The sequence below is a fragment of the Babylonia areolata genome, chromosome 34, assembly GCF_041734735.1.
Source record: "Babylonia areolata isolate BAREFJ2019XMU chromosome 34, ASM4173473v1, whole genome shotgun sequence".
NCBI classification, from domain to species: Eukaryota; Metazoa; Mollusca; class Gastropoda; order Neogastropoda; family Buccinidae; genus Babylonia; species Babylonia areolata.
In genome coordinates this window covers 832,241-842,240 of record NC_134909.1, presented here as the reverse complement: position 1 = coordinate 842,240, position 10,000 = coordinate 832,241, and the positions used below count along the sequence as shown (strand labels likewise).

The following is a 10,000-nucleotide window of genomic DNA, read 5'->3' as shown; positions in this document are numbered from 1 at the left end:
CATCCACTCCCTCCACCCCACACACACATCCACCTCCACCACCCCACACACACATCCACCCCCACCACCCCACACACACATCCACTCCCCTCCACACGCAAACACACATCCTCCCTCCCCACACACACATCCCCCCCTTCCCCGTCCCGACACACACATCCACTCCCCTCCCAACACACACACACACACACACACACACACACACACACACACACACACACACATCCACCCCCCTCCCCAGAGAGAGAGAGAGAGAGAGAGAGAGAGGGAGAGCGAGATGGTGTAGGACCGAGTTAACATTTTTATTTTCCTGTAAACGTTGATTTTACTGTGGAGGTGTTTCCTTCTGCTGAAATCGTTTTGCGTACATCGTGTATGAATGTACATGTATGCAACTTACTGCTGTGTTGATTTTATAATTATGTTGTGCATGTATGTATGCTACAGCATTTAAAAGGTAGCAGTGCCTACGTGTGTGTGTGTGTGTGTGTGTGTGTGTGTGTGTGCAATGGTTAACCCTTCCCATTTTCTTTCAACCACCCACCCCCACCCCCCTCTGCACCCCCTTACAGGTCTGGATATCGTTTGTGTCTGAAGAAACTAGGACGCCTCTTGTCACAAAGCCTCTCACGGTGCGTGCAGTGACGCTGCTTTTATAGACGTGAATTAATGTTGACGGAGTGGCGCCATGGGGGTTCATCACGACACAGCACACACATTTTATTTTCTTGAAAAGGTTAAGTCGACCTTCATTGATATATATTAAGAAGTACTACAAACCCTTTTGGAATGGGGTAAAGGAAAAAGAAACCTAGACAATTGACGGTACCCGAAGAAGGATAAGAAGAAGAAACCAACGCTGAATAGGCCTACATGGGGAATTCCGTTTGAGGATATCTTCATCTTCATGATAAGAGAGAGAGAGAGAGAGAGAGAGAGAGAGAGAGAGAGAGCCCACCTAGATCGTTAGGGCGTTCCCATCTTTTGGGAATCGACCTTTCCAAACTTTCCCAGGCCCTACAACGTTTCACTGCACACGCACACACTGGTAAGATACTGTGCTGTCAGTTGGAATAGCGTCAGCCACCCGTGTCGACACCCACCCCAACGCACATACACCAAATTCGTTGCTGAGGATTGGCTTTCACATAGCAACTGTCTTGAATATCCTCGCTGCACAGGTCCAACAGCAAGTGAACGACTGATATAAAGTTCTTCTGGTAATTGTATAATGAATAATGAAGAGTTGCAATTGACAATAATACTGCTTCTCGCGGCACACAACAACAACAACAACAACAACAGCAACAAACCGAGCACTGACATTTCTTACACTCCAAGTATACATTAGGGGATGAAACAGATGGAGGGACAATGTGTGTGTGTGTGTGTGTGTGTGTGTGTGTGTGTGTGTGTGTGTGTGTGTGTGAATGAGTGATATATATATATATATATATATATATATATATATATATATATATTATGTCACTGGCCATTAGGTCCTCATGGTATGTGTGAATAAATCAACATATTTTGTTGCATAGCTAAATATTGTAATAAATGAATGAATATGATGAGAGAAAATATTGAATAAAGAGAGAGAGAAATATTATCATTATTGTTATTATCATTGTTATTATCATTATTAGTTTATTGACGGAACTATATAACATATTTTCCCCTCGGTCTGTGCATATACTACTACTACTAATAATAATAATGATATGTGGAGGCTTATACAGCGTCGTTCAAGAGCATACTCGCCGCGTTACACAATAAGAAACAGACATGTAACATTTTTAAATATAATAATGATAAATGAGATTCACCACCCACCACCACCACCACCACCACCAATAAATATACCTAAAAGCTGGAAACGACACTGAGAATCCTTGGAGATAAAGAAACAGAAGTAAAATTGAGATGAACTACACACTGTACATATAAAATAATATTCATCTACTCGAGTAAAACAAAACATCACAGACACTTCCTAAAAGTAACCAATTTACAAATATACTATAAGTATATGAAGTAAAATTCAATCATACTTCCCACTCAGCAGCGCAACGCATTAACGTGCACGTCATCATTCATAATCACACCATGGAAAGCACTACTAGTTAAAGTAAATTTTTGACTAGCTTGTTAAAAAAAAACATGAATACAAAGACTAACAACAGTAAAACAATGGTCTCAGTACAATAGGACACATACCTATGTACATGTGTCACATGAAGAGAAAGGTATTCATTGTTCATGGTATTGTCGAAACAGGTATGCCTTTAATGCTTTTTGGAAAGTTGGTTTTGATCTGATGTTGCGAATGTTAAGTGGCAACGAGTTCCATTGCCTGGGTGCAGGGAAAGAAAAAGCATGTTCACCAAATACTTTTGTGCGGGTCTTTGGTGTACATAGAATTAGTTTATCTGTGGACGAAGGAAGTGGCTTAGAAGGTGAGTAGACAGAACAAAAGATCAGAAATGTAGTCTGGTGAAGAATCTGAGGGGGGGGGGGGGGGGGGGATATGAAAAGACAGATAATTTATAACGTATATGTGCACTCATATACTTCACAATATGTGATATATATCTTGTCAGTACTTTGATAGTTTTTTTTCTTTTATCGTGAGTTTGGTACGTTAGAGCGCAACTGTAGTTCATGTTGCATTTACACAAATCTCCAGTCAGTCAGTTGCAAGATATTGGTTTGGAGAAGAGATAAATCCAGGCGCCTGTGTTTCTTCCCTCGACAACGCTCAGTCTTTACGCCATCCCCACCCCCACCCTCCCCATTTTTAAAAAATCTTTTTTTCTTTTTTTCTTTCTTTTTTTTTTAAATGAAGAGAATGAGAGAATGTATGTGTGTGTGTGTCGTTCGTGTTTGTGTTCAGTTTGCCTACGATTTTTGTGCATGCGTCAGAGAGCCAGACAGAGGAGTGTAGGGACGGAAATTTACCAGGATGTCCTGGTGCACACTGTCCTACATTCGTCGTGATGTCAACGAGACACACAGTGGGTGTTTCGCAATGCGGCCCTTTCATAGCTAACTGTCTGTAAAGCATGGAGAGAGAGAGAGAGAGAGAGAGAGAGAGAGAGAAACAGACAGACAGACTGTCAGACATTTCCTAGAGAACGAATGGACAGGCAAGAACGCAGACGGGCAGACAGAAAGTAACACAGACAGCCAGAAGACAGTCGACAGCCAAAAGAAAGCCAGACAGCCAAATGACAGTCGAGAGCCAAAAGACAGTCAGTCCAAAAACCAACAAAAAACAAAGAAACAAACAACAACAACAACACACAAAACAACAACAACAACAACAACAACAACAACAACACACACACACACACACACACACACACACACACACACACACACACACACACACAGGTTTATAGAGAGACACACAGAAACACATATCAATGTCGTTGTTTGTCCAACCTGAAATATAATGGTATGGTCCCCACTCCCACCACTCCGCCATCTCCACCCCTCACACCTGTCCTTCCTACACCCACACCTGGATCATGTATGTGTGTGCGTGTGTGTGTGTGGTTGCGCGCATGTCTGCGTATGTGTGTACAGGGGTGTGCATGTGTTCAGGAGGAAATCAGGTTAGACTTTCAAACTGAAATCAGTTTACATAACTGATACTTCACAGTGTTTCTATCGCTTCATGTTTGTGAAGGTACACCAGACACGTGAAGGTACACCAGACACGTGAAGGCGTGTCACACTACAAGTGCGGGACCCAGGCTTCAGGTTGGGTGGTGGGTAAGGTGGAGGGGCTGCAACAGGGGACAGGTGGGTAAGGTGGAAGGGCTGCAACGGGGGATAGGTGGGTAAGGTGGAGGGGCTGCAATGGGGGACAGGTGGGTAAGGTGGAGGGGCTGCAATGGGGGACAGGTGGGTAAGGTGGAGGGGCTGCAATGGGGGACAGGTGGGGAGGTGGGTGGAGTGCAGGTACAGAGAGAGGGGGTCGGTTATCAGGGGGCAGACCATTGAGCTGGCTTGTGGCTGTTTTAGCTGGTTCTAACTGGTTCTAGCTGGTTAATATTCACGATGTTCACACCATTGGCAGATAGGATGTGTGGTTGGAGGCGTGGCTTGGCTGCACACTATATACTGCCTGACGTGGTGAGAGCAGGGTGCAGACACTTCATGAGACTCCGTGTGATGTGTTGTGTGAACCTGATCACAAAACTCTTCTGAAAACTTACCTCTACCTTGCTGTCATTGCATAACTGATACCTGTGCTGTCATCACCTGTTCCCAGAACAGATACCTGTGCTGTCATCACCTGTTCCCAGAACAGATACCTGTGCTGTCATCACCTGTTCCCAGAACAGATACCTGTGCCATCATCACCTGTTCCCAGAACTGATACCTGTGCTGTCATCACCTGTTCCCAGAACTGATACCTGTACTGTCATCACCTGTTCCCAGAACAGAGACGTGTGCTGTCATCACCTGTTCCCAGAACTGACACCTGTACTGTCATCACCTGTTCCCAGAACAGATACCTGTGCTGTCATCACCTGTTCCCAGAACTGACACCTGTACTGTCATCACCTGTTCCCAGAACAGATACCTGTACTGTCATCACCTGTTCCCAGAACAGATACCTGTGCTGTCATCACCTGTTCCCAGAACAGATACCTGTGCTGTCATCACCTGTTCCCAGAACAGATACCTGTGTTGTCATCACCTGTTCCCAGAACTGATACCTGTGCCATCATCACCTGTTCCCAGAACAGATACCTGTGCTGTCATCACCTGTTCCCAGAACTGATACCTGTACTGTCATCACCTGTTCCCAGAACTGATACCTGTGTTGTCATCACCTGTTCCGGTAGTGACATCACCTGTTCCCAGAACAGATACCTGTACTGTCATCACCTGTTCCCAGAACAGATACCTGTGCTGTCATCACCTGTTCACAGAACCGATATCTGTGTTGTCATCACCTGTTCCCAGAAGTGATTGCAGTGTGCAGTTTTGCCTCCATTTCTCAACAGAGCAGGTAACAATGTGTGGTGCTGTTTCATGTCGTATTTACCATGTTATGCCAAGCCATTGTTGTCTTGCCATGGTGTGTCCTGTCATATCATGCCATGTCACTGCCTTTCCTTGACATATCATGGATGTTTTCCATCTTCCTTTGCCTTGGCAAACTTCCCATTTCCTGGCAAACTTCCCATTTCCTTGTTTTGTCTGCCTTGCCTTGCCTTGTCCTGCCTTGGTTTTGTTTTGTGCTCCCTTGCCTTGCTTTGTTCTGTGTTGGTACGTCCTACCTTACTTTGTCTTGTCTTGTCTTGTTTCACCTGTTTTTTGTTTAACTTGCCTAGTTTTGCTGGAGAGCTGTGCTCCCTCTCTCTCTGCCTCACACACACACACACACACACACACACACACACACACACACACACACACATTACACACTCACACACACACACACACACACGCACACACACACACACACACACACACACACACACACCTAAACAGCAGTGCCTGTATGGACAAGTATGGGAGAGAGAGAAACTTGCACAAGCTTGCATGTGTAAATAATTGTTGAATGGCAATTCTCTCTCTCTCTCTCTCTCTCTCTCTCTCTCTCTCTCTCTATCTATCTCTCTCTGTCTGCCTGTCTGTCTGTCTCTCTCTCTCTCTCTCTCTCTCTCTCTCTCTCTCTCTCTCTCTCTCCCCTCGCCCCCTCCACATACACTTCTTTTCATGGGGTGGCCACACACTGGACACATATGAACAACTGGAAAAGAAAAGTCACAGAACTGTTTACTGCAAAACGTAATGCTGTCATGTGTAGCGACTTCTATGCCCAAACAGTTATGCTGAAGATCAGAGAGAATAACTTGTATAACACTCCATATAACTACATTTGTGACTCTTCACTTGGGGGCAAGCTGCTGTGATGTGAGCTGCACAAATGGCCCCAACAGCTGGTAAAAAAAAAAGAAAAAAGAAAACACACAGCCAAGTCAGATGATCAGTATTCCCAATGAAGGGAAGCTCTCACTCCCACAGAATTGATGTTGTTCAAATCAAGCTTCAATGCTCTCTGCATTGGACAGGGGCAATGTCCCTTGGGCGATTCCCTCTCGACAGGGAACCCCCGTCCTACCCCAGGACATGGGACAAGTTCCCCTCTTCATCCATGGCTGGTCTTTTGAACTAGGAGTGACCAAGCTGTTCGATGAGATGAATTTCTCAGCAGTTTCAATGGGCACTAACAAAAAGTAAGTTAAAAAATCCAGCAAACACTGGCATAAACGAAAGCGGGGCTGAGGAGTTCACATTTTAACTCCACCTTCTCCACACATGAAAAATCAACAAACAAAATTCGGATACACACAGACAACTTCAAAACGCCTTGCCTATGGCTGCCTTCACACTGGGCAGTAGAAACCACTTCTCAACTGATCCGTGGTTATTGATAAACCCAAAAGTTGCTTGGATTAACTTTGACATTTACAGCTTTTAGTTAGATTATCCAACATTATGGGAAAGCCACGGCAAACTGAACTTCATATAATGACAATGATAATCATAATACTAATACTAATAATCATAATGGATCATAGAGCGTATTTTTTTCTCCAGAAATACTGCTCTGAGCGCTTTACATTTCCTTGCCACCCCTCCTCACCCCTTTCCCCTCCACAACCTCCCCCCCCCACACACACACCCTCCCCTACCCCCCCTGCCCCCCTCCCCTACCCCCCCTCCCCCCCCCCCCACACACACACACAAAGAGAAATGCGTGTCAGAATACATTCACGCAATTGAACATTAGAAACCACCCAACCACCCATAACGCCCTCAAGAAAACACATTCCTGTAACACATACTCACACATGCACGCACCCAGCCGCAAGCACCCCACCACTCACAGAGATTGCAAACGGCCTCCCCACAGTAAAATGCATTTAGAACCAGGTCATACCAAGACCAGTGCTGGAAAATGTACTGTTGTTGGTAAAGATGTGTTTTCAGAGCAGGCTCAGAGGAACTTGGCAAGGCTGAATGTCACAATTTTTCTGGTAGTTCGTTCCACAAAGAGGGGTCCTGGAAAGAGAAAGAGTGCTGACCCTGTTGCTTCTTCTATACGACAGGGATTTTCTACAGAAGCAGAACGAAGGTGACGAGTTGGAATGTACACTTCGGGAGGTAGCGAGGGCCACAGCATGAGAGGACAGAAAACGTCAGAGCAGAAAGCTTGAATTCTTTTTTTTATTTTTTTTTTTAAAGAGATTGCAAGCAAAGAGAATGGAAAAGAGGAGTAACACGTTCAAATTTTGAGGACCTGAAAATCAGTCGAGTAGCATTGTTTTGAACTCTTTGGAGTTTGTCAACTGATGCTTTGGAATACCAGCAAGAACAGAGTTCCAATAATCAATCCTTGACAAAAGAAAAGCAAAGACTAATGTTTTGGTTGCTTTCATAGACAGGTAATGGTGAAGATAAACTGATTTGCAAATGCTAAAAATGTGTTGCCGAAAGGACTGTTGTCAGGAGTGATACCAAGGCAACTCACTGATTAGGAGACAGGGATAGCAGTGTTGACTGACACCAAGGCTCTACACTGATTGGGAGACAGAGATAACAGTGTTGACTGACACCAAGGCAACTCACTGATTGGGAGACAGAGATAGCAGTGTTGACTGACACCAAGGCAACTCACTGATTGGGAGACAGAGATAGCAGTGTTGACTGACACCAAGGCAACTCACTGATTGGGAGACAGGGATAGCTGTGTTGACTGACACCAAGGCTCTACACTGATTGGGAGACAGGGATAGCAGTGTTGACTGACACCAAGGCAACTCACTGATTGGGAGATAGGGATAGCAGTGTTGACTGACACCAAGGCAACTCACTGATTGGGAGACAGGGATAGCAGTGTTGACTGACACCAAGGCTCTACACTGATTGGGAGACAGGGATAGCAGTGTTGACTGACACCATGGCAAGTCACTGATTGGGAGACAGGGATAGCAGTGTTGACTGACACCAAGGCTCTATACTGATTGGGAGACAGAGATAGCAGTATTGACTGACACCAAGGCAACTCACTGATTGGGACACAGCGATAGCAGTGTTGACTGACACCAAGGCTCTACACTGATTGGGAGACAGAGATAGCAGTGTTGACTGACACCAAGGCTCTGCACTGATTGGGAGACAGAGATAGCAGTGTTGACTGACACCAAGGCAACTCAGTGATTGGGAGACAGAGATAGCAGTGTTGACTGACACCAAGGCTTCATACTGACACGGAAACAGAGATAGCAGTGTTGACTGACACCAAGGCTCTACACTGATTGGGAGACAGGGATAGCAGTGTTGACTGACACCAAGGCTCTACACTGATTGGGAGACAGAGATAGCAGTGTTGACTGACACCAAGGCAACTCACTGATTGGGAGACAGGGATAGCAGTGTTGACTGACACCAAGGCAACTCATTGATTGGGAGACAGGAATAGCTGTGTTGACTGACACCAAGGCTCTACTCTGATTGGGAGACAGAGATAGCAGTGTTGACTGACACCAAGGCTCTACACTGATTGGGAGACAGGAATAGCTGTGTTGACTGACACCAAGGCTCTACACTGATTGGGAGACAGGAATAGCTGTGTTGACTGACACCAAGGCTCTGCACTGATTGGGAGACAGGAATAGCTGTGTTGACTGACACCAAGGCTCCATACTGATTGGGAGACAGAGATAGCTGTGTTGACTGACACCAAGTCTCTACACTGATTGGGAGACAGAGATAGCCGTGTTGACTGACACCATGGCAACTCACTGATTGGGAGACAGGGATAGCTGTGTTGACTGACACCAAGGCTCTACACTGATTGGGAGACAGAGATAGCAGTGTTGACTGACACCAAGGCTCTACACTGATTGGGAGACAGGAATAGCTGTGTTGACTGACACCAAGGCTCTGCACTGATTGGGAGACAGGAATAGCTGTGTTGACTGACACCAAGTCTCTACACTGATTGGGAGACAGGGATAGCAGTGTTGACTGACACCATGGCAACTCACTGATTGGGAGACAGGGATAGCAGTGTTGACTGACACCAAGGCTCTACACTGATTGGGAGACAGAGATAGCCGTGTTGACTGACACCAAGTCTGTACACTGATTGTGAGACAGGGATAGCTGTGTTGACTGACACCAAGGCAACACACTGATTGGGAGACAGAGATAGCAGTGTTGACTGACACCAAGGCAACTCACTGATTGGGAGACAGGGATAGCAGTGTTGACTGACACCAAGGCTCTGCACTGATTTGGAGACAGAGATAGCAGTGTTGACTGACACCAAGGCTTCATACTGACTGGGAGATAGAGATAGCAGTGTTGACTGACACCAAGGCTCTACACTGATTGGGAGACGGAGATAGCAGTGTTGACTGACACCAAGGCTCTACACTGATTGGGAGACGGAGATAGCAGTGTTGACTGACACCAAGGCTCTGCACTGATTTGGAGACAGAGATAGCAGTGTTGACTGACACCAAGGCTTCATACTGACTGGGAGATAGAGATAGCAGTGTTGACTGACACCAAGGCTCTACACTGATTGGGAGATAGAGACAGCAGTGTTGACTGACACCAAGGCAACTCACTGATTGGGAGACAGGGATAGCAGTGTTGACTGACACCAAGGCAACTCACTGATTGAGAGACAGGGATAGCAGTGTTGACTGACACCAAGGATCTACATTGATTGGGAGGCAGGGATAGATGTGTTGACTGACACCAAGGATCTACATTGATTGGGAGACAGGGATACCTGTGTTGACTGACACCAAGGCAACTCACTGATTGGGAGACAGACATAGCAGTGTTGACTGACACCAATGCAACTCACTGATTGGGAGACAGAGATAGCAGTGTTGACTGACACCAAGGCAACTCACTGATTGGGAGACAGAGAAAGCAGTGTTGACTGACACCA

General features: G+C 45.8%; 2 protein-coding genes across 2 annotated transcripts in view; one reads left to right on the top strand and one right to left on the bottom strand.

Moving 5' to 3' along the window:
* LOC143277313 (uncharacterized) overlaps positions 1–10,000 on the bottom strand; it is a 46,687-nt gene that overhangs the window by 22,568 nt on the left and 14,119 nt on the right. The gene's annotated exons all lie outside the window — the stretch shown is intronic.
* The window catches only part of LOC143277353 (uncharacterized), a 610,653-nt gene continuing 605,520 nt past the window's right edge, over positions 4,868–10,000 (top strand). Inside the window, exon 1 of the mRNA XM_076582137.1 lies at positions 4,868–5,029. The gene's annotated coding sequence lies outside the window, so the exon portion shown is untranslated. The remainder of the gene's footprint in view (positions 5,030–10,000) is intronic.